This window comes from Pongo pygmaeus, chromosome 13 (assembly GCF_028885625.2).
Source record: "Pongo pygmaeus isolate AG05252 chromosome 13, NHGRI_mPonPyg2-v2.0_pri, whole genome shotgun sequence".
Taxonomy (NCBI): Eukaryota; Metazoa; Chordata; class Mammalia; order Primates; family Hominidae; genus Pongo; species Pongo pygmaeus.
Window position 1 is genome coordinate 82,777,385 of NC_072386.2, and position 19,910 is coordinate 82,797,294.

Consider the following 19,910-nt stretch of genomic DNA (forward strand, 5'->3'; position numbering starts at 1 on the left):
TCACCTATAGGCCAGGTGCAGTGGCTCATGCCTGTAATCCCAGCACTTTGGGAGGCCGAGGTGGGTGGATTATTTGAGGTCAGGAGTTCATGGTAAGCAGCAACCAGCCTGAGCAACATGGCAAGACCCTGTCTTTACTAAAACAAAACAAAACAAAACAAAAATAGCCTGGCATGGTGGTGCACGCCTGTGGTCGCAGCTACTAGGGAAGCTGAGGTGGGAGGATCGCTTGAGCTTGGTGGGTGTAGGTTGCAATGAGCCAAGATTATGCCACTGCACTCCAGACTGGGTGACAAAGCCAGACCCAGTCTCAAAAAGAAAAAAAGAAATTCACCTAAAATCTCAATTCTCAGAAATAACTAGAAACATTTAAATGTAATTATTCCCAATCATTTTTTTTTATATAATTGTACAATAGCATAATATACAGGGTTTTGTTTTGTCTTGACTTTTTGAGATGGAGTCTCGCTCTGTCGCCCGGGCTGGAGTGCAGTGACATGATCTCAGCTCACTGCAACCCCCGCCTCCAGAGTTCAAGTGATTCTCCTGCTTCAGCCTCCCAAGTAGCTGGGACTACAGGCACATACTACCACACCCAGCTAATTTTTGTATTTCTAGTAGAGATGGGGTTTCACCATGTTGGCCAGGCTGGTCTTGAACTCCTGGCCTCAAGTGATCCACACACCTTGGCCTGCTAAAGTGCTGGGATTACAGGTATGAGCCACTGCGCCCGGCCTGCAGTTTTGTAATCTACTTTCTTTCACATTATTACATTTTTAAGAATATGCTTTTTTTAACATTATTATTTATTTCAAATAATAGATGATTATTAATTTTAAAAAATATAGGCGATAACAGAAAAAAACACAAAGAACATAAACTATCATCCTAACTCCCATCAGCCAATAACAGTATTAGGTAGCACCCAGCGAACAACACTCAATGCATCCCTAAACACAGAGAGAAGAATAGAAAAATTTTCACAAAAATCAGATGATATTATGTATGCAATTTTTAAATAAAGCCGTCAAATTTAATTTTCTGGAATTTAATAGAAGAAAATGAAACAAGTCAAATGTAAGGAATTTCTGTAGATCAAACAAAGTTTCTTCATAAAAATTCATACCTAAATGATCACTCTGAAGATAGAAAAATGCACAGTATTGGGTTGGAGAATGTGTTAGACAGGATTCTTTTTTGCATACCTCAGAAAACAACTGGTTAGCTTGATCATAAAGAGAGGTTTTGTTTTGTTTTGTTTTTTGAGACAGAGTCTCACTCTGTTGCCCAGTTTGGAGTGCAGTGGCACGATCTCGGCTCACTACAATCTCTGCCTCCCGAGTTCAACAGATTCTCTTGCCTCAGCCTCGAGTAGCTGGGATTACAGGCATGCGCCACCACGCCTGGCTAATTTTTGTATTTTTAGTAGAGATGGGGTTTCACCATGTTGGCCAGGCTGATCTTGAACTCCCAACCTCAAGTGATCCACCCACCTATGCCTCCCAAAGTGCTGGAATTACAGGCATGAGCCACCGCGCCCCACCAAAAGAGATATTTTTTAAAAGAGACATGGTAGCTCCCAGAATGTGGAAAGGTTGCAGGGCAACCTTTAAAATTCTTTATTGAGAATGTATCCTCTTATTGCCTTCACCTAGGGTGAGTCATTCCCACCACCTCTCCCCAGTTTAAGGAGTAGGGAAGGGGCCAGGCACAGTGGCTAACACCTGTCATTCCAGCACTTTGGGAGGCCAAGGCAGATGGATCACCTGAGGTTGGGTGTTCGAGACTAGCCTGACCAACATGGAGAAACCTCATCTCTACTGAAAATACAAAAATTAGCTGAGCATGGTGGTGCATGCCTGTAATCCCAGCTACTCGGGAGGCTGAGGCAGGAGAATCACTTGAACCCAGGAAGCAGAGGTTGCGGTGAGCCAAGATACGCCATTGCACTCCAGCCTGGGCAACAAGAGCGAAACTCTGTCTCAAGAAAAAAAATAAAATAAAAGAAGAAGTAGGGAAGGAAGAGGGGCCAGGCAGTCATGCTTACACTGCAGGGGTCAACTGGAGACCGTTGGGCACACAGGCCCTGGACCCTTGGCCTGGCCGCTGCCACCACAAATGAACAATGTTACTGTCCCCATCTTTCCATCACTCCCTCAAGATTCCAGTCCCAGGAGGACACACCACAGGCCACGGTGCAGGGAGTGTGGACAGCAGGCATCTGGCCCACTCCGTGCCATACTGGGAGGGAAGGGCCAGTTCTCCCGAAATCAGGGAATTATCCAGCACAGGGTGAATGTTTCTACTAGGTAGCCACAAAAATGTACCCTACAGTCACCGCTGCCTGCCCCACATCCATGTATATCCTTCTGCTACTTGTCGCAGAATTAATCATGCCTAACACCCCCAATGGGCAGTGCCTTCCTTGCCATCTTATCCATGAGTCCAGTAAGCAAGCACTTGGTTAGCAGCTGACTCATTTCGTCATGTGAATCATCTCATCCACCAGATTCTTGACAGCTCCATTCATGGTAGGGCATGGCAGAGACTTGTGTGTGTGTAAGCCAAACCCAAACTGTTCTCAAAGTGTGGGACCATTCTCATTTATGTCATATAAACTTACTTGCAAGGATGTTCAAGGGCGGGGTGGTGCAAGTTTCAGGTGGTGTCCTGTGGGATGTGCACGGCAGATGGCTGCGGAGAGCCAGACCACTGAAACCCTCGAGGCAAGACACGGAAGATGTGCTTCTTGGTCAAAAAAACCCTCTCAGTTGTTTTCTGTTAATTTGGGATTAAGAAAAAAAATTTCCTTATCTGTAGCTGCATTCTATATGCCTGAGGGTGTTTTGATTTGCTCCACTACAAAGCTCACTTCTGGGGCCGGGCGCGGTGGCTCACACCTGTAATCCTAGCACTTTGGGAAGCCAAGGTGGGTGGATTGCTTGAGCTCAGGAATTCGAGACCAGCCTGGGCAACATGGTGAAACCCCATCTTTACTAAAATACAAAAAATTAGCCAGGCGTGATGGCACACGCCTGTAATCTCAGCTACTAGGGAGGCTGAGACAGGAGAATTGCTTGAACCTGGGAGGTGGAGGTTGCAGTGAGCCGAGATCATGCCACTGCACTCCAGCCCGGGTGACAGAGTGAGGCTCTGTCTCAAAAAAAAAAAAAAAAAAAAAAGCTCACATCTGGAAAAACAAGTGTAATTATTGGTGAGTCATAATCCACTGTCATTATCTACTATCCATCCACTTTTCATGCTGGTCAAACTGGAGGTTAAATAGGACTATGACAGGAATCAACATCCATGCATCTTTGGTCACTAACAGCCAACATCCTCTGAATTTCCCTCATGGATTTGCTATTGCTTTTGGCTTTTTTGCCAATGGTGAGGGAAGCTATCAAGAGTTTTCTATTGTAATGATTTTTTTTTTTGACACGGGGGTCTCACTTTGTTGCCCAGGCTGGCCTATTCCAGGATTTGACTTTGCAGTTGATTCCCTAGACATGTGAAGATCTGCGTCTAATCAAAGATAATTCAGAGATCGTCAGGGTAACATGCAAGGACTGGTGAGTGAGGAGCCATTTCTCCATGCAATGGAACTTGCTTGAGCAAGAGGCCTTCAGGGTCTTTATGCCAGGAAAGTCATTCCGGTTATATTACGAGGGCAGGATGTGGGCTGGTAAGGAGGACCTGGGGGCAAGGGGAGGCGGGGTTGAGAGTAGTCTGGATGCTTCAGCTTCTCTTCTAGATCCCTAATCTAATTCTTAGAGTTTTGAGCAATGCTCTAACTTTCACCTAAGTGATATTAAGATTCTGTAAACTCAATGGACTTTACAATTCAGCAACCTGCAGGACTGAACTTTATCATTTCAAAAGGACCCTGGGTTACACTTTGTGCCTCAATTTCAGAATGTAAGACTTTTAGGTTTCTTTTTCTCTTTCCTTAAGCTGTCCAATGCCATATCAGCATTGTGTCCCTAAATACTAAGTGGATTTTCATGACCTTTTGTGACTACTAGGTCAGACAGCTAAGCCCAACAACCCACATTTCTTTTAACAGTTCGCTTTCCGTTACTCACTTTCTGTATTACCTAAGTTTTTGGTGCAGTTAATAGAAAATGTTCCTGGCCATCCTAAGGAAATGTATTGAAGATATTGGAGGGCTATTGGGGAGCTACTAAAGCCAATGGGAAGGCCAGAGAAATAAGGCTTTGAAACTAGTTGAGAATGAAGTGAGGCCAGGCGGAGGAAATACAGCCAAGGCCACGCCATCAGCATGTCACTAACTTACACCGTCAGCAGTGCCGCAGGCCAGCACCACATTGCCACCCCATCCCCTCCAGATCCTCCCTTGCCATCATCCCAGGAATCCCCTGTGATTCTCTCCTAGGTCAAATTCCCTGGTTCCTGAGTGGCAGGTCTTTCTCTTAATGTGTTTCCTCCATGCCCATTTATGATTTAAATTAATACACTCTCAGAATATAAAAAATAAGAAATGTCCTCACCTTGATAAACACTACATTTTTTTAAAACACAGCAAAAAAAAAAAAATATGTAATTCAGAAATTTCAGATGACTCTCCTTCAGACTGGAAGCAAAACAATTATGCCTGTTGTTAGTGCTATTTTTCAATATAGTACCGGGGGTGTTACCCAATGTTACAAGACATTAAGAAATTAAAATTGCCATCCAAATGAGTATTGGAATAAAAAAAGAGAAAACTGTCATTCTTTGCAGATGATGTGATAGTTCACATATAAATCTCAACAGAACAACATGTAATCTATTAAAACTATTAGAAGAGGTAAGGCCAAATCACAGCTCATGCCTGTAATCCCAGCACTTTGGGAGGCTGAGGTGGGCAAATCGCTTGAGCCCAGGAGTTTGAGACTAGCCTGGGCAACATGAAGAAACCCCATCTTTACATAAAATTGGCCAGGCGTGGTGGTGCACACCTGTAGTCCCAGCTACCTGGGAAGGTGAGGTGGGAGGATCACCTGAGCCCAAGAGGTCGAGGCTGCATGATTGTGCCACTGCATTCTAGCCTGGGCAACAGAGTGAGACTCTGTCTCAAAAAAAAAAAAAAAAAAAAAAAAAAATTAGAAGAGTTTATAAAGGTTTCCAGGAATAATATTAACTCATAAAAATCACTAGTGTGGGGCCAGGTACGGTGGCTCACGCCTGTAATCCCAGCATTTTGGGAGGTCGAGGCTGGCAGATTATGAGGTCAGGAGTTCGAGACCAGCCCGGCCAAAATGGTGAAACGCATCTCTAATAAAGATACAAAAAAAAAAAAAAAAAAAAAAAAGGCAGGTGTGGTGGCACACTCCTGTAATCCCAAATACTTGGGAGGCTGAGGCAGGAGAATCGCTTGAGCCCAGGAGGCGGAGGTTACAGTGAGCCGAGATTGCCCCATTGCACTCCAGCCTGGGTGACAGGGTGAGATTCCAACTCAAAACAAAAACAAAAACAAAAACAAAAAATACTAGTGTTCCTTTTCACAAACTTACAACTGTATAAAATTATAAAGCAGGTAGGAATTAACCCATCCCAAAAAGCACATGATATTAATGGAGTCAATTTTGAAAGTCTAAAAAGGTCGTAAAAGAGTGAGTAGGCTAAGCCAGGCGCGGTGGCTCATGCCTGTAATCCCAGCACTTTGGGAGGCCAGGGCAGGTGGATCACTTGAGGTCAGGAGTGCGAGACCAGCCTGGCCAACATAGTGAAACCCCATCTCTACTAAAAATATAAAACTTAGCCAGGCATGGTGGCACACAATTGTAGTCCCAATTACTCAGGAGGCTGAGGCAGGAGAATTACTTGAACCTGGGAGGCAGAGGTTGTAGTGAGCCAAGATGGCACCACTGCACTCCAGCCTGGAGGACAGAGTGAGACTCCATCTCCAAAAAAAAAAAAAAAAGAAAAAGAGTAAATAGAGAAATAGGCCATGTCCATAGAAGGGATAACTTAACATTGTAAAGATGTCAGTTCACCCCCAAAATAATCTAGAAGGTTTATAGAATACCTATAAAATGTTGAGGTTTTGTGGGTTTTTTCCAATTTCAGTAAACTAATTCTACAATGTACATGGTAGGTCAGGCATGGTGGCTCACTCCTGTAATCCCAGTACTTTGGGAGGCTGAGATGGGAGGATAGTTTGAGCCCAGGAGTTCGAGACTAGCCTGCACAACATAGCAAGACTACATCTTTACAGATAAAAAATTTATCTGGGCATGGTGGTGCATGCCTGTGGTTCCAGCTACTCAGGAGCCTGAGGTAGGAGAATTGCTGGAGCCTAGGAGGCCAAGCCTGCAGCGAGTTATGATTACATCACTGCACTCCAGACTGGGAGACAGAGTGAAACCCTGTCTCAGAAAAGAAAGAAGATTGAAGGAAAGAAAGAGAGAAGGAAGGAAGGAAGGAAGCAAGGAAGGGAACAAGCAAGGGAGGGAGGGAGGGAAGGAAAAGAAAAGAGAAGAAAGGAAGGAAGGAAGGAAGGAAGGAAATAGAAAATAAAAACAAAACAAAACAAAAAAACACCCAACAAACAAAGAGGTCTTTGAGGACCCTTTGTAGGCCTTTGATATTTGACTTGCCAAGACATATATTTATCTCTTTATAGATCATAAATGTTTTCCTGGATAAATACTGCAACCTTTTCCAAATACATGCCGTCTGCATCTTTCCACTACTGTGCTTCTCTGCAGATTGTCACAATGTCCCACATTTGGCCTAAGCACCATGATGAGTCCCTCCTCCATGATGGCCACAAACCCTGGAAAGGGCTCTAAGTGTCAAAGCCAGCCTGGGGCACCACTGCTTCAGGGACTGGCCTCTGACCTTGAGCTGCTTCTGTGGAATGGTCACAAGACACCTGGTCATTAGAGGGAATGGCTTATATCACAATTACTTATCATTTCTTTTTGTTGCTATTGTTGTTTTTGAGACAGAGTCTCGCTCTGTCACCCAGGCTGGAGTGCAGTCGTACAAATGGCTGGCCGCAACTTCCACCTCCTGGGTTCAAGCAATTCTCCCACCTCAGCCTCCCGAGTAACTGGGATTACATGCGCGCACCACCACATCTAATTTTTGTATTTTTAGTAGAGATGAAGTTTTCACCATGTTGGCCAGGCTGGTATCGAACTCCTGACCTCAAGTGATCCACCCACCTCGGCCTCCCAGAGTGCTGGGATTACAGGTGTGAGCCACCGCTCCCAGCCAATTACCTATCATTACTAATTGAAGGGTCCCTGGTAATAATTTAACTTTCCTTCCATCCTATGAGATAAATTGATCTGTGTCATTGACTATCAACAACAGATATTTAGGGGCATTCTGGAACTTTGAAGGCTATGAACTTCATCACACATACCTGACGGTATATTTTGAGTACTGACGACTCCGCATCTGGGAACCCACAGATCGCCAATGCCCACTCTTCTTTGTGAAGTCCAGCGGAGGAGCTTGGGCTTTAGAATAAGTCTTAGATGTGCTGGCCGCTGCTGGCCAACTACGCTGCCTGGATAAGTTACGTTACCTTCGCCTCAGTTTCTTTATGTTAAATCATGAGGACCACCTACAATGTGTGATTGTGAGAGCCTGACACAGTGCCATGGAGCCTGGCGCCCTGCCTCACACCCGTCTCCTTCCTAATGCCTCTGGTTGCTGGTGCCATGGGCCAAATCGCATCTCCCCCAAAATTCAGACATGAAAGTTCTAAACTCCAGGACTTCAGATGCGACCGTATGTGGAGATGGAGGCTTCAAAGAGGTCACCAAGTTAAAATGAGGCCCTTAGGGTGTGTCCTGACTCATCATGATTGGTGTCCTATAAGAAGAGGAGATGAGGACACAGACACGCACAGAAGGCAACCATGTGAGGACCCAGGGAGAAGACGCGATCTGCAAGCCAAGGGGAAGCCTCAGGAGAAACCACCCTGTCAATGCCTGGATCTTAGATATCCAGCCTCCAGAACTGTGAGAAAATAAATTTATATTGTCTAAGTACCCCAGCGTGTGGCACTTTGTTACGGCAGCCCAAACTGACCCATGCGCCTGGGCAAAGTGGAAGATGAGTGGGGATTCTGGCGAGAGGCAAATTCAGATCTCAGCAAGCCAGGCAGGGAGACCGACGTCGCTCAACAGAAGCCCAGGACCCGGCCCTGGCCTTGATCAGGTACTCCCTGCTACACTCTCACAGATGTTCCCAGCATCATGGGGCAGGGTCCCAAGGGCAGAGTCCCTCCCTCCAGGACATCTGCTGCTGCTTCCGCACAGTTTTGCAGATGGAAGAGCTCCAGGGCCCTGAGCCCTCTGCGGCTCCTCTGCTCACAGCGTGTTCCCACAAACCTCATTTTGTACGGGCCCTGTGCTCGGCTCTGGGATGTGCTGCCAAGCCCTTTGCACAACACACGCTTCTTTCCCACACCTTGCCCTTCCAGCACCCCCCGGGTGCTAGGATCATGTGACCTCTTGCACCCCAGAAGTCCCACATCCTGCCCCATGGCCACTGATGCAGAGACGACAGTGATAACTGACGATGGACGGCCTTTCCCGGGGCTCCCAAATCACACTTGCTCAAGCTCAACATAAAACCAGAGTGGTAGCAACTTCAAATGTGAGGAAGCTGAGGCTTGCAGAGGCAGGGCGAATTCTCAAAGGCACAGCGCTGAGATACTTGTGTTCACCCTTCTGTGTGTCACAGAAGCAGCACTGAGCTCTCTCACAGCTTCATCTGCACCACCCAGTGCCCAGGACCCAGGCTCCGTCATTGGAGGAGCATCATAGTTACAGATGTTGCTCTTAACATGAAAGCTGTTGTTGAATTCAGATCAAACCAAAAGAGAAGATCTTCCCAGTGAGGTGACTTCCCCTCCAGGCTGGATGCCCCTGGGTGGCCTGGGTCAGGTGGTCAACACCTGGGTTCCCGTCCCAGCTGCAGAGGTTGCAGCACGAATGACTCAGGTGCTGGAAGGGCTTGGCCTTTTCAAGTCCGTGTCTGTGTGAAGGACCAGGGAGCACATTCTAGCGCCTCTAGACTGGCCAAGGCCATAAGCTCAGCCAGTTCTCAGAAGCACGTGTGGCCATTTAGCAAGTGTGTTGGCCCCTTTCCTGGTTATACGGAATCAACGGTGGGAGGAGGAGTTGAGGTCAAATGTGACAAGCATATTTGGCATTCTCTGGTTGGTCCTAAGTTGGAAGCAGGAACAAAAAATGGGAAGCTGTCAGTTACTGATCAAGCCCTGGCCATTTGGGGCCAACTGTTACAGGAGAGTTATTGGTTGGCTTCCTGGATTGTCACTAGAGATAGCAGTCTGACTTCCTACAAGTCTGACCTGTAATGGACTGCCTGCCTGGGCTGGTTCCTGTAGATAAAGCATTGGTTTCCTGGGCAGCTTGCTGCAGACTATGGAGCAGGGCTCTGTTTTTTTATATAGTCTGACCATTGTCTGTTTGTGTACTCAATCCTTTAGTAGCTAAACCAGAGACGTGCAGAACCATCTGGGCTACCTTCTCTCCTGCCACCCTGTAGCTACTTGTACTGAAGAACCAAGCCTGTGGGCTCAGAGGGCCCACGTGCAGGTGGGAAACAGCACCTTCCCTCCACCCAGGGCACATAGACCTGTGCCAACCCAACCAGCCATTGCAGTGTGGCTTATGGATTACCTATCAGATAAGAGCTCAAAATCAGCCTTCTTTTTATGCCTGGAGCCGAAAATATCTGGTGTGCTCTGCACACCACTGGGGCTCTCTGCACTAAAGGCCAATGATCAGCCAAGTAATTGCTTCTCTCCTGGACAAAATAAGTGGCAGCCACTGCTCCCTCTTGGTGATGGTGCCCTACCCTGAGTATCCAAGTCTTTCCCCCATATCTAGCCCAGTACCTTGACCAAGGTCAGGAGCTACATTGTATTCTCTCAGAGGAGACTCTGAGCAAGGAGGGGAGGAGGCAGGAAGGGACCACTGGGAAGTGACAAAGATTGTTGCCCTGACGGTACTTGAGTCAGGCTCCCAAACCTTCTCCTAGACCTTGTGAGATCCAGTTTGGCAAGAACCCCCACCCTTGATATCTGATCACCCCCCATATCTGATCGGTTTCAGGTGACATCTGGTCACCCTGGCCTGTCTTCAGCGAGAATCCTATTAGGTCAGTTTAGCCAGAATCCCCCTCACCCCGACACTTCCTCTTAGCAATTCGCCATCCACTGACCCCCACCCTGCTCCTTGGCTGTAAAATCCCACCTGCCCATGCTCTATTCAGAGTTGGGCTCAATCTCTCTCGCCCACTACAAGACCCCTGTGCAGCATCTCCTGCACCTGCAGTGACGGTCCCCACCGAACTTCCGCAGGTGTCATGAAGATATTGTCCTTCAACAGGAGCTCTGGGGACAGGGTGGAATGTGCAACCCAAAGTCATCTCCTCACTGGGCTCTGGCTTCCTTGGTCATGCCCGAAGGCCAGTGGGCAGCTCTGGCCTGACACAAACCCAAACAGAGAGGGCTCCAGCGGCCAGTGAGCCTCTGCCTGGGATGCAGCTCCACCAGGGACGCAGCTGTGGCAGCTGGGGGTGGGGGATGGGGTGATGGCCCACCATGGCCGTAACATGCCCTCTGCTTGACAGCTTCTTCCTGCCTCCAGGGCCCTGACTTATCTTTTCTTAGAACGTTTTCTTTAGAAAACTGGTTCTTTCTCTGTCCCTTTGAGGTGTATGTAAAACGTTTTTAAAGGCCTCTTGCCAGCATTACAACCCAGGAATATCTTTCTTAAGGGCCTAGAAACCCTTTCTTCGAACTATAATCTCCCAGTGACTGTGGGAGGGTAGGAGCCTAAACTCCAAGCTGTAAAACTACTTCCTGTCTTAGAGATGTGAGAAGTTTACTTTTCTTTTGGGTAAAGCCCACTAGCACACACAGATGGCCCGAGGAGTCCACTCTGCAGGCCTTTATTTATTTTATTTTATTTTATTTTTTTGAGATAGAGTCTCTGTCTCCCAGGCTGGAGTGCAGTGACACAAACATGGCTCACTGCAGCCTTAACCTCCTGGGCTCACATAATCCTCTTGCCTCAGCCTCCCAAGTAGCTGAGACTATAGGTGCATGCCACCATTCCCACTAACATTTATTTATGTATTTATGTATGTATTTATTTATTTATTTTGAGATGGAGTCTTGCTCTGTCGCCCAGGCTGGAGTGCAATGGCACAATCTCAGCTCACTGCAGCATCCACTTCCTGGGCTCAAGCAATCTTCCCACCTCAGCCTCCCTAGTAGCTGGGACTACATACAGGTGCATGCCACGGTGCCTGGACAATTTTTGTATTTTTTATAGAGATGGGGTTTTGCCATGTTGCCCAGGCTGGTCTTAAACTCCTGGGCTCAAGCGATCCTCCTGCCTCAGCCTCCCAAAGTGCTGGGATTATAGGCGTAAGCCATCATGCCTGGCTACAGGCCTTTAAAAACCCTCTGCCCTTTGTCTCAGCAAAGTTGAGTTCAGACTGAGTTCTGCCCTCTCTCCCCCATAGTCATAGCCTGGAGTAAAGTATTCTATACCTGTCTGACTGTCTGGTACAGTTTTTGTTTCATTTTGTTTTGAGACTGACTCTGAATCTGTTGCCCAGGCTGGAATGCAGTGGTGAGATCTCGGCTCACTGCAATCTCCACCTCCTGGGTTCAAGCAATCCTCCCACCTCAGCCTCCCAAGTAGCTGGGATTACAGAAGCATGCCACCACGCCCAGCTAATTTTTGTATTTTTAATAGAGATGGGGTTTCGCCCTGTTTGCCAGGCTGGTCTCGAACTCCTGACCTCAGGTGATCTGTCCACCTCAACCTTCCAAAGTGCTGGGATTGCAGGTGTGAGCCACTGCGCCCAGCCCAGTTTTTGTTTGGTTAGCCTCCTCACCTGCCTTCCTACTCTGAGGTGCTAACTGCAGAACACAGGGACCACCCGCCAGCGCCAGCGGCACAGCCAGGGGAGCTCAGGGCTAACAAGCCCCACAAGCCGCTACCAGTGCTCACCACAGCCCTGGGGCTGCCCTGCTGCCGCATGCTCCACAAAAGCACATTTCTATAGAAAGTAAATCTGCAGGAAATGAAAGCAGTTATTGATTTCCATTAGGTCAATGAGATTCCCGCTGGACAAAGGATGGGGTTCATTTGTCTTCCTTTTTTTTTTCAGTTGAACTATCTTTATGTCCTAAAAAAAAGAAATTTCTGACACGTACCTCAATTTTCTACCTACACACTTAGCTTCTGCTAGAAAATGAAAATGCCTGCTCATAGAGGGAAAAACTCTTGAATTTTAAGAAGATCCCTGAAAAATAATCCTTGGCCTTTCGCAGAAAGCTTAGAGGCCACAGGTGTGACCAGAGCCTGACTTTAGCCCCTTCTTTGTGAAGAGCTATCTTTTTTCATGCATGCCAGGCCCCCAGGGAAGGCGTGACACAGAGCCCGGTGTGAGCTTCATAATTTTTCAGGAGAACAGGTCATCAGGACACATGGTGGAAGCTGGCTTCTGCAGGCGAGGGGCTGCTGCCACAGCGAGGAGGGGAATGGAGGTGAGAAGGTGGCATTTCATTCAAAACCATTTGGGGGGCCGGGCACAGTGGCTCATGCCTGTAATCCCAGCACTTTCGCGGTGAGCAGATCATTTGAGGTCAGGAGGTCAAGACCAACCTGGCCAACATGATGAAACCCGGTCTCCATTAAAACAATACAAAATTAGCCAGGCATGATAGCGGGTGCCTGTGATCCCAGCTACTTGGGAGGCTGAGGCAGGAGAATTTCTTGAACTCGGGAGGCAGAGGTTGCAGTGAGCTGAGATCATGCCACTGCACTCCAGCCTGGGTGACAGAGCAAGACTGTGTCTCAAAAAGAAAAAACAAAAAAACAAAAAAACTATCTGGGGAACAACAGATTACGTGTACTGCTCGGTTTGGGTTTTTTTTAGGTTGGGTGTCCTAGAGTTGGAAGCCATCACCGTATTCAGATAAGAAAGAGCAGGATGAAGCAGATGTTTTGGGAAAGTAGTTGTTGGGAGGTGGGGTGGGGGGACCAGCATACACCAGCTGGACCATGGACCACTTCACACTTCCCACGACACCACCCCACACCATCCCACACCTGGGCAGCAGGGTGGAAAGACTGCTGCAGGACGGACACACCCTGCCAGAGCCCGCAGCCTCTTACGGTTCGCTTTTGTTTTCTCCAGTACTTCTGCGCTCATCAAGCTGGCTTGAGATGCATATTGTAATGAGAGCTAGGAATAGAAGCCTCTTGGAAACACTGCTGAGTTCCAGATAAAGAAAGGAGGCTCTTCTGGAAGCTCTTCCCCGCAGGGGCCACAGACCCAAACACAGCCATAGATGGGGTGGGGAGGGCCTCTTCACACTCAGCCCCCCTTCCTGGGGCTTCTTTTTCTCAAGAACTCTTAAAGGGTCACTTTACAGCACTCAGAGGGGACCCCTGATAAATATTTCAGCTCTGGCCTTGGTCCTGAGCCGCCTGCCTTTTGTGATCACTGAGAGTCCATTTTTTCTCTCTCTGCTCTCAAGTGCTACCTGGTGGCTACTTAAAAATCAGTGGCCAGGCACGGTGGCTCATGCCTGTAATCCCATCGCTTTGGGAGGCCGAGGCAGGTGGATCATTCGAGGTCAGGAGATCGAGACCATTCTGGCTAACACGGTGAAACCCCATCTCCACTAAAACTACAAAAAAATTAGCCGGGCATGGTGGCAGGTGCCTGTAATCCCAGCTACTCGGGAGGCTGAGGCAGGGGAATCACTTGAGCCTGGGAGCCAGAGGTTATGGTGAGCCAAAATCATGCCACTGCACTCCAGTCTAGGCGACAGAGTGAGAACCTGACTCAAAAAAAAAAAAAAAAAAAAACAAAAAAAACTAGTAAGGGCTGTATGAGACATTCCGGAGAAAACATGGTGAATGTTTCTTGACATTTTTGCAATAATTGTCATTATGAAAGTGAAACTGACTTTCCAGGCAGTCAAAAAAAAAAAGCTTCAGTTGTGTTCTAGTGGAAACTGGCTCTTTATTACAGCCTCAGTACTATAGGAGCCTGTAGCGCCAGCCAATGCAATGCCATTTAACATCACATAAAAATGTTTAAAAGTAGTGGTTAGGGGACGGCACGGTGGCTCACACCTGTAATCTCAGCACTTTGGGAGGCCGAAGTAGGCTGATCACCTGAGGTCAGTAGTTCAAGACTAGCCTGGCCAACATGGTGAAACCCTGTCTCTACTAAAAATACAAAAATTAGCCAGGCATGGTGGCACATGCCTGTAATCCCAGGTACTCAGGAGGCTGAGGCAGGAGAATCACTGGAACCCAGAAGGCGGAGGCTGCAGTGAGCCAAGATCGAGCCACTGCACTCCCGCCTGGGTGACAGAGCGAGAGGCCATCTCAAAAAAAAAAAAAAAAGTGGCGGTTAGGGTATCAGTGATGGTTCAAGTATCCTTTTGGAGTAAAAGTGTAAAGGGAGGGCTACTTGACACATTCAATATTGTTCTTCCTCATCGCGACTAGAATCCAGCCTTCACTCTTCAGTAGGGCAAACAGTCTTCCTCAGGGCACCCCATTTTACACCTGCCATGTAGAACTAGAAGATCTTTGTAGAAGTCCCTGGCACCTAACACCACAAATATATATTTTTTTCCTTTAGCAGTTTCATCCCCATACCTCTCAGAATACTCAAAACTCCCTATATATCCACCATGTGGCTTCAGCTCCCCTCTCCCTGCTTCACTGTGGTGCACTCAGACCCCTTCCCCACCTTTTCTCATCCAAGTCAGGACCCATCATCCACTTTCCTGGAATGGTCTTCATCATTTTCACTTAGTCAGTGTGATGGTTAATTTCATGTGTGAACTTAGTTGGGTCTGGTACCCAAATATTTGGTCAAGCATTATTCTAGATGCTTTCTGGAAAGGTGTTTTTCAGATGAGATTAACGTTTAAGTCACCAGACTTTGAGTGAAGCAGATGAACCTCCATAATACAGGTGGGGCTGAAGGGGTTCAGGGTGTGCTGCCCAGAACAAGCCGCTCTGGTGTAAATATTATTTTAAGCTGAAGGCAACTGAAAAAAGCAGACAAAGTGAGCTCTCTGCTGTCCTACTTCCTTCCTTAAAACAGAGCACAAATTTTCATTTGTGAAGGTGCTCCCCACTTTCCTGTATCAGGAAAGGGCTAACAGCCAGATCACCGAGATGAGATAGCACCAAGGAAGACTACTCACATAAGCCCTTTCCTGCCTTTTCCCCAGACATTAACCTTGTCTGTTTGCTGCCCCTAAAAGCCTAACTCCTCTTTCGTCTTGTCAATTCTCGACAAAGTTTTTGTTCTTTATTAAGATGCAACAATCTGAGCCCAAGTTCTTTTTTTTTGTTTTTGAGACAGGGTGCCACTCTGTCACTCAGGCTGGAGGGCAGTGACGCGGTATGGACTCACTGCAATGTCCATGCAACCTCAGCTCACTGCAACCTCCGCCTCTCAGGCTCAGTGATCCTCCCGCCTCAGCCCCCCAAGTAGTTGGGAACACAGGCACATGCCACCATGCCCAGCTAATTTTTATGTATTTTTTTTGTAGAGACGGGGTTTTGCCATGTTGCCTAGGGTGGTCTCGAACTCCTGGACTCAAGTGATCCACCTGTCTCTGTCAAAGGAGTTTGAACCAGAGCAACTCCATTTTGAATAGCGGCTGGGTGAAATAAGGCTGAGAACTGCTGGGCTGCATTCCCAGACAGTCAGGCATTCTAAGTCACAGCATAAGATAGGAGGTCAGCACAAGATACAGATCATAAAGACCTTGCTGATAAAACAGCTTGCAGTAAAGAAGTGGGCTAAAACCCACAAAAACCAAGACGGCGACAAGAGTGACCTCTGGTCATCCTCACTGCTACATTCCCACCAGCACCATGACGGTTTACAGATGCCATGGCAACATCAGGAAGTTATCCTATAGGTCTAAAAAGGGGAGGCAGGAATAATACACCCCTTGTTTAGCATATAATCAAGAAATAGCCATAAAAATGGGCAACCAGCAGCCCTCAGGGCTACTCTGCCTATGGAGTAGCCATTCTTTATTCCTTTAGTTTCTTAATAAACTTGCTTTCACTTTACTGTATGGACTCGCGCTGAATTCTTTCTTGTGTGAGTTCCAAGAACCCTCTCTTGGGGTCTGGATCAGGACCCTTTTCCTGTAACACCTCAGCCACCCAAAGTGCTGGGATTACAGGTGTGTGCTACCGTGCCTGGCCCTAAGCCCAAGTACTAACTACCCCTTTCAACGACTCATCTCTGAATCCTCCCATGTGTAAGCATGCTTTAGCAAACTTCGGTTTGTTTTTCTCCTGTTTCTCCGTCTTTTACTAGTCTAATTTGCGGGGCCTCATGCAATGAACCCTAAGATGGATAAGGGAAAGATATTTTATTCCTCCCCTACAGGGCTCATGCAATCAGTTGAAGGCCTTAAGAAAAAGACTCACCTCCCCCACGGAGGAGGGAATTCTGCCAGCAAACTGCCTTTGGGCCCGAGCAGTAGCTTCAACTCTTCTCTGAGTTTTCAGCCTGCCACCTGCCCTGCACATTCCAGACTTGCCAGCCCCACAGTCATATGAACCAGTGCCTCAAAATAAACCTCTCAATCTATTTAGGAAGTTTATTTTGCCAAGATTAAGGATGAGCTCATGACACAGCCTCAGGAGGTCCTGATGACATGTGCCCAAGGTGGCTGGGGTACAGCTTGGTTTTATATATTTTAGGGAAACATGTAGCTTTTTTATCTTTGTAGCTATCTTATTTAGGAATAAAATGGGAGGCAGGTTTGCCTGATGCAGTTCCCAGCTTGACTTTTCCCTTTGGCTTAGTGATTTGGAAATCCCAGGATTTATATTCCTTTTACCATAGGTAGGTAGGTAGGTAGATAGATAGATAGATAGATAGATAGATAGATAGATAGATAGACAGACAGACTGATGAAAAAAGCCAAATTCTGCAAAATATTTGAAGAGGTTTATTCTGAGACAAATGTGAGGATCGTGATCCTCAGGTGGTTCTGAGAACCGGTGCCCAAGGTGTTTGGGTTATAGCTTGATTTTATACATTTTAGGGAGACAGAAGTTACAGGTAAAGACATAAATTAATACATGTAAGCTATACATTGGTTCAGCCTGGAAAGGCAAGACATCTCGAAGCAAGATGCTTCCAGGTCATAGGTGGATTCAAAGATTTCCTGATTGGAAATTAGTTGGAAGAATTAAACTTTGACTGAAGAGTTGAAGTCAGCAGATAGAAATGCTTGGGGTTAAGATAAGGGGGCTGTGGAAGCTGAGTTACTTGTTATGTAGATGGAGCCTCCAGGTAGCACGCTTCAGAGAGAATAGATGGTAACTGTCTCTTATCAGACCTTAAAAGGTGCCAGACTCTTAATTAAATCTCTCCTGGATCAGGAAAAGATCTGGAAAGGGAAGGGGATTTTCTACAGAATGTAGATTTCCCCACAAGAAATGGCTTTGTGCCTGGCGTTGTGGCTTACACCTGTAATCCCAGCATTTTGGGAGGCCAAGGCAGGTGGATCACCTGAGGTCAGGAGTTCAAGGCCAGCCTGTCCAACGTAATGAAATCCCATCTCTACTAAAAATACAAAAAATAAGCCAGGTGTGGTGATGGACATCTGTAATCCCAGCTACTCAGGAGGTTGAGACAGGAGAATCACTTGAACCTGGGTGGTGGAGGTTGCAGTGAGCCAAGATCATGCCACTGCACTCCAGCCTGGGCAACAAGAATGAAACTCCATTTCACACACACACAAAAAAAAAAAAAAAAAAAAAAAAGAAAGAAAGAAAGAAAAGAAAAAGCTTTACAGGTCCATTTCAAAATATGTCAAAGAAAAATAAATTTTGGCGTGAAATACTTTGATTTTCTTTAGGGCCTGTTATCTGTCACAGGATGTTATACCAGGGTCAGTTCAGAGTAGGTATCTCATTGCTACACAGAATCTGTGTTGTCAGTCTTGGGATCTCTATTTTAATGATAATATTGGTCAGTTTTTCTAAACTCCAAAAGGGAGGGAGTATAATGAGTTACGTCTGACCCCTCATCCCTTCCCGTCATGACCTGAACTAGTTTTTCCCGTGTCTTTGGAATCCCTTTGGCCACTGATCCATTCAGTCAGTTAGGAGGCTTAGACTTTATATTTGGTTTACATTCAGATAGATAGATAGATAGATAGATAGATAGATAGATAGATAGATAGATGATAGATAGATCATCTTATCTCTGTTTCTCTGGAGAAACACTCATCCAGTGAGACAGCTCTCTCTAACCATCATGTCTAGAGGTGGTGGCTGACAGCGTGGCCTCTCTTGATGTTCTCCTTGGGCATTTTCACACCTGGGGCTACCATGTGTACTTGCTACCTGATGTTCCAATGCCTGAGGGCCTTGGTGGGCACTCATAGCATGACCCTGAGCCGAGCACAGGCTATCTGCTGAGCAATGGGTGGATGGTGAATGTCAGATACAGTAAATTCCTCTTCAAAGATTTAGCCTGTTAACTTCCTTATTCTTTGTTCTCAAACTCAGCTTCCTTGTTCTCCATGCCTCCTTGCCTCTAGTTACTGTAACAACCTTCTCACCAGTTCTAATCAATAACTCACATCTTTCCCTTGGTTACCCACTCTGCACCCATTCTTCCCACTGAAACTGCACGTCCCATCACTGTAACGCACATCCCCCTTCCCTTCCTTATTTGGAAAAGTATTCACAAATAGCCAATCAGGTCAACTTAGAATGTGTGGTCCAACCCCAACCCCTGGAGTAGTGACACAGAGGTAGGGACTGCATTAGGGATAAAAACCCTTCCCCTCCTTTGTTCAGTGTGCTCCTGTGATCGTGATTGACACAGGCAGCACCCTTCTGCAGAAGTAAATTGCCTTGCTGAGAAAACCTTTGCCTGAGTGTTGGTTTCACTTTGCAGCTCTGAGCATTTGTTTCCAACAAATCTGGGGACTCATCCAGGATCCCCATTTTCCTCCGGGAAAGGGGTCTTCAGTCACCTCCCGTGAGGAGATGCGTCCCACTGCCTCATTGAGGTGGCCTCAGGGTGAGGGATCAGGACCCACCTGGTGCAACGAATAAACCCGGACTCTCAGCAATGCGAGGAGAAAAAGTCTTGCAACACTGTGGTGACCAGGTAACTCTGTGCACATACTAAGGTAAGAAATTTTGCAGCAGGAACAAAGTACTTCCTTGGTGGTTGGGATATTCTGGAGGCTTAAAGCGCATGAATGGCAACAAGCATGACTGCTGTGCAGTGTGAGTGAGTCCAATCTGCAGTTCTGTGGTCACCTCATATGGCTTAGGGAGGCCCTTCGGGGGTCCCAGCAGGGGTTTATACTGACTTACCATCAATGCTAAGAGGGGCCTGAAACATTCCCAAGAGGGAAGTGGCCAGAGCGGACAAAGCAAAGGGAGAAGGGTGCAAAGAGCCTCCAGCAGGTGGGGTTAAAGGATAGGCAAGAAATCTCTAATACAAGGGATTGAGCCTCAGCAAGCCTCCAGAGAAGAATAGGTAAGAAGTCTCTAGTATGAGAGATTGGACCTAATTGGAACCCAACATGGGAAATACCCTAAGCAAGACAGGGAATAAAAAGGATAAAGATAGGGCTGGGCACGGTGGCTCACGCCTGTAATCCCAGCACTTTGGGAGGCTGAGACAGGCGGATCATGAGGTCAAGAGATCGAGACCATCGTGGCTAACACGGTGAGACCCCATCTCTACTAAAAATACAAAAAATTAGCTGGGCGCGGTGGCGGGCGCTTGTAGTCCCAGCTACTTGGGAGGCTGAGGCAGCAGAATGGAGTGAACCCAGGAGGCAGTGCTTGCAGTGAGCTGAG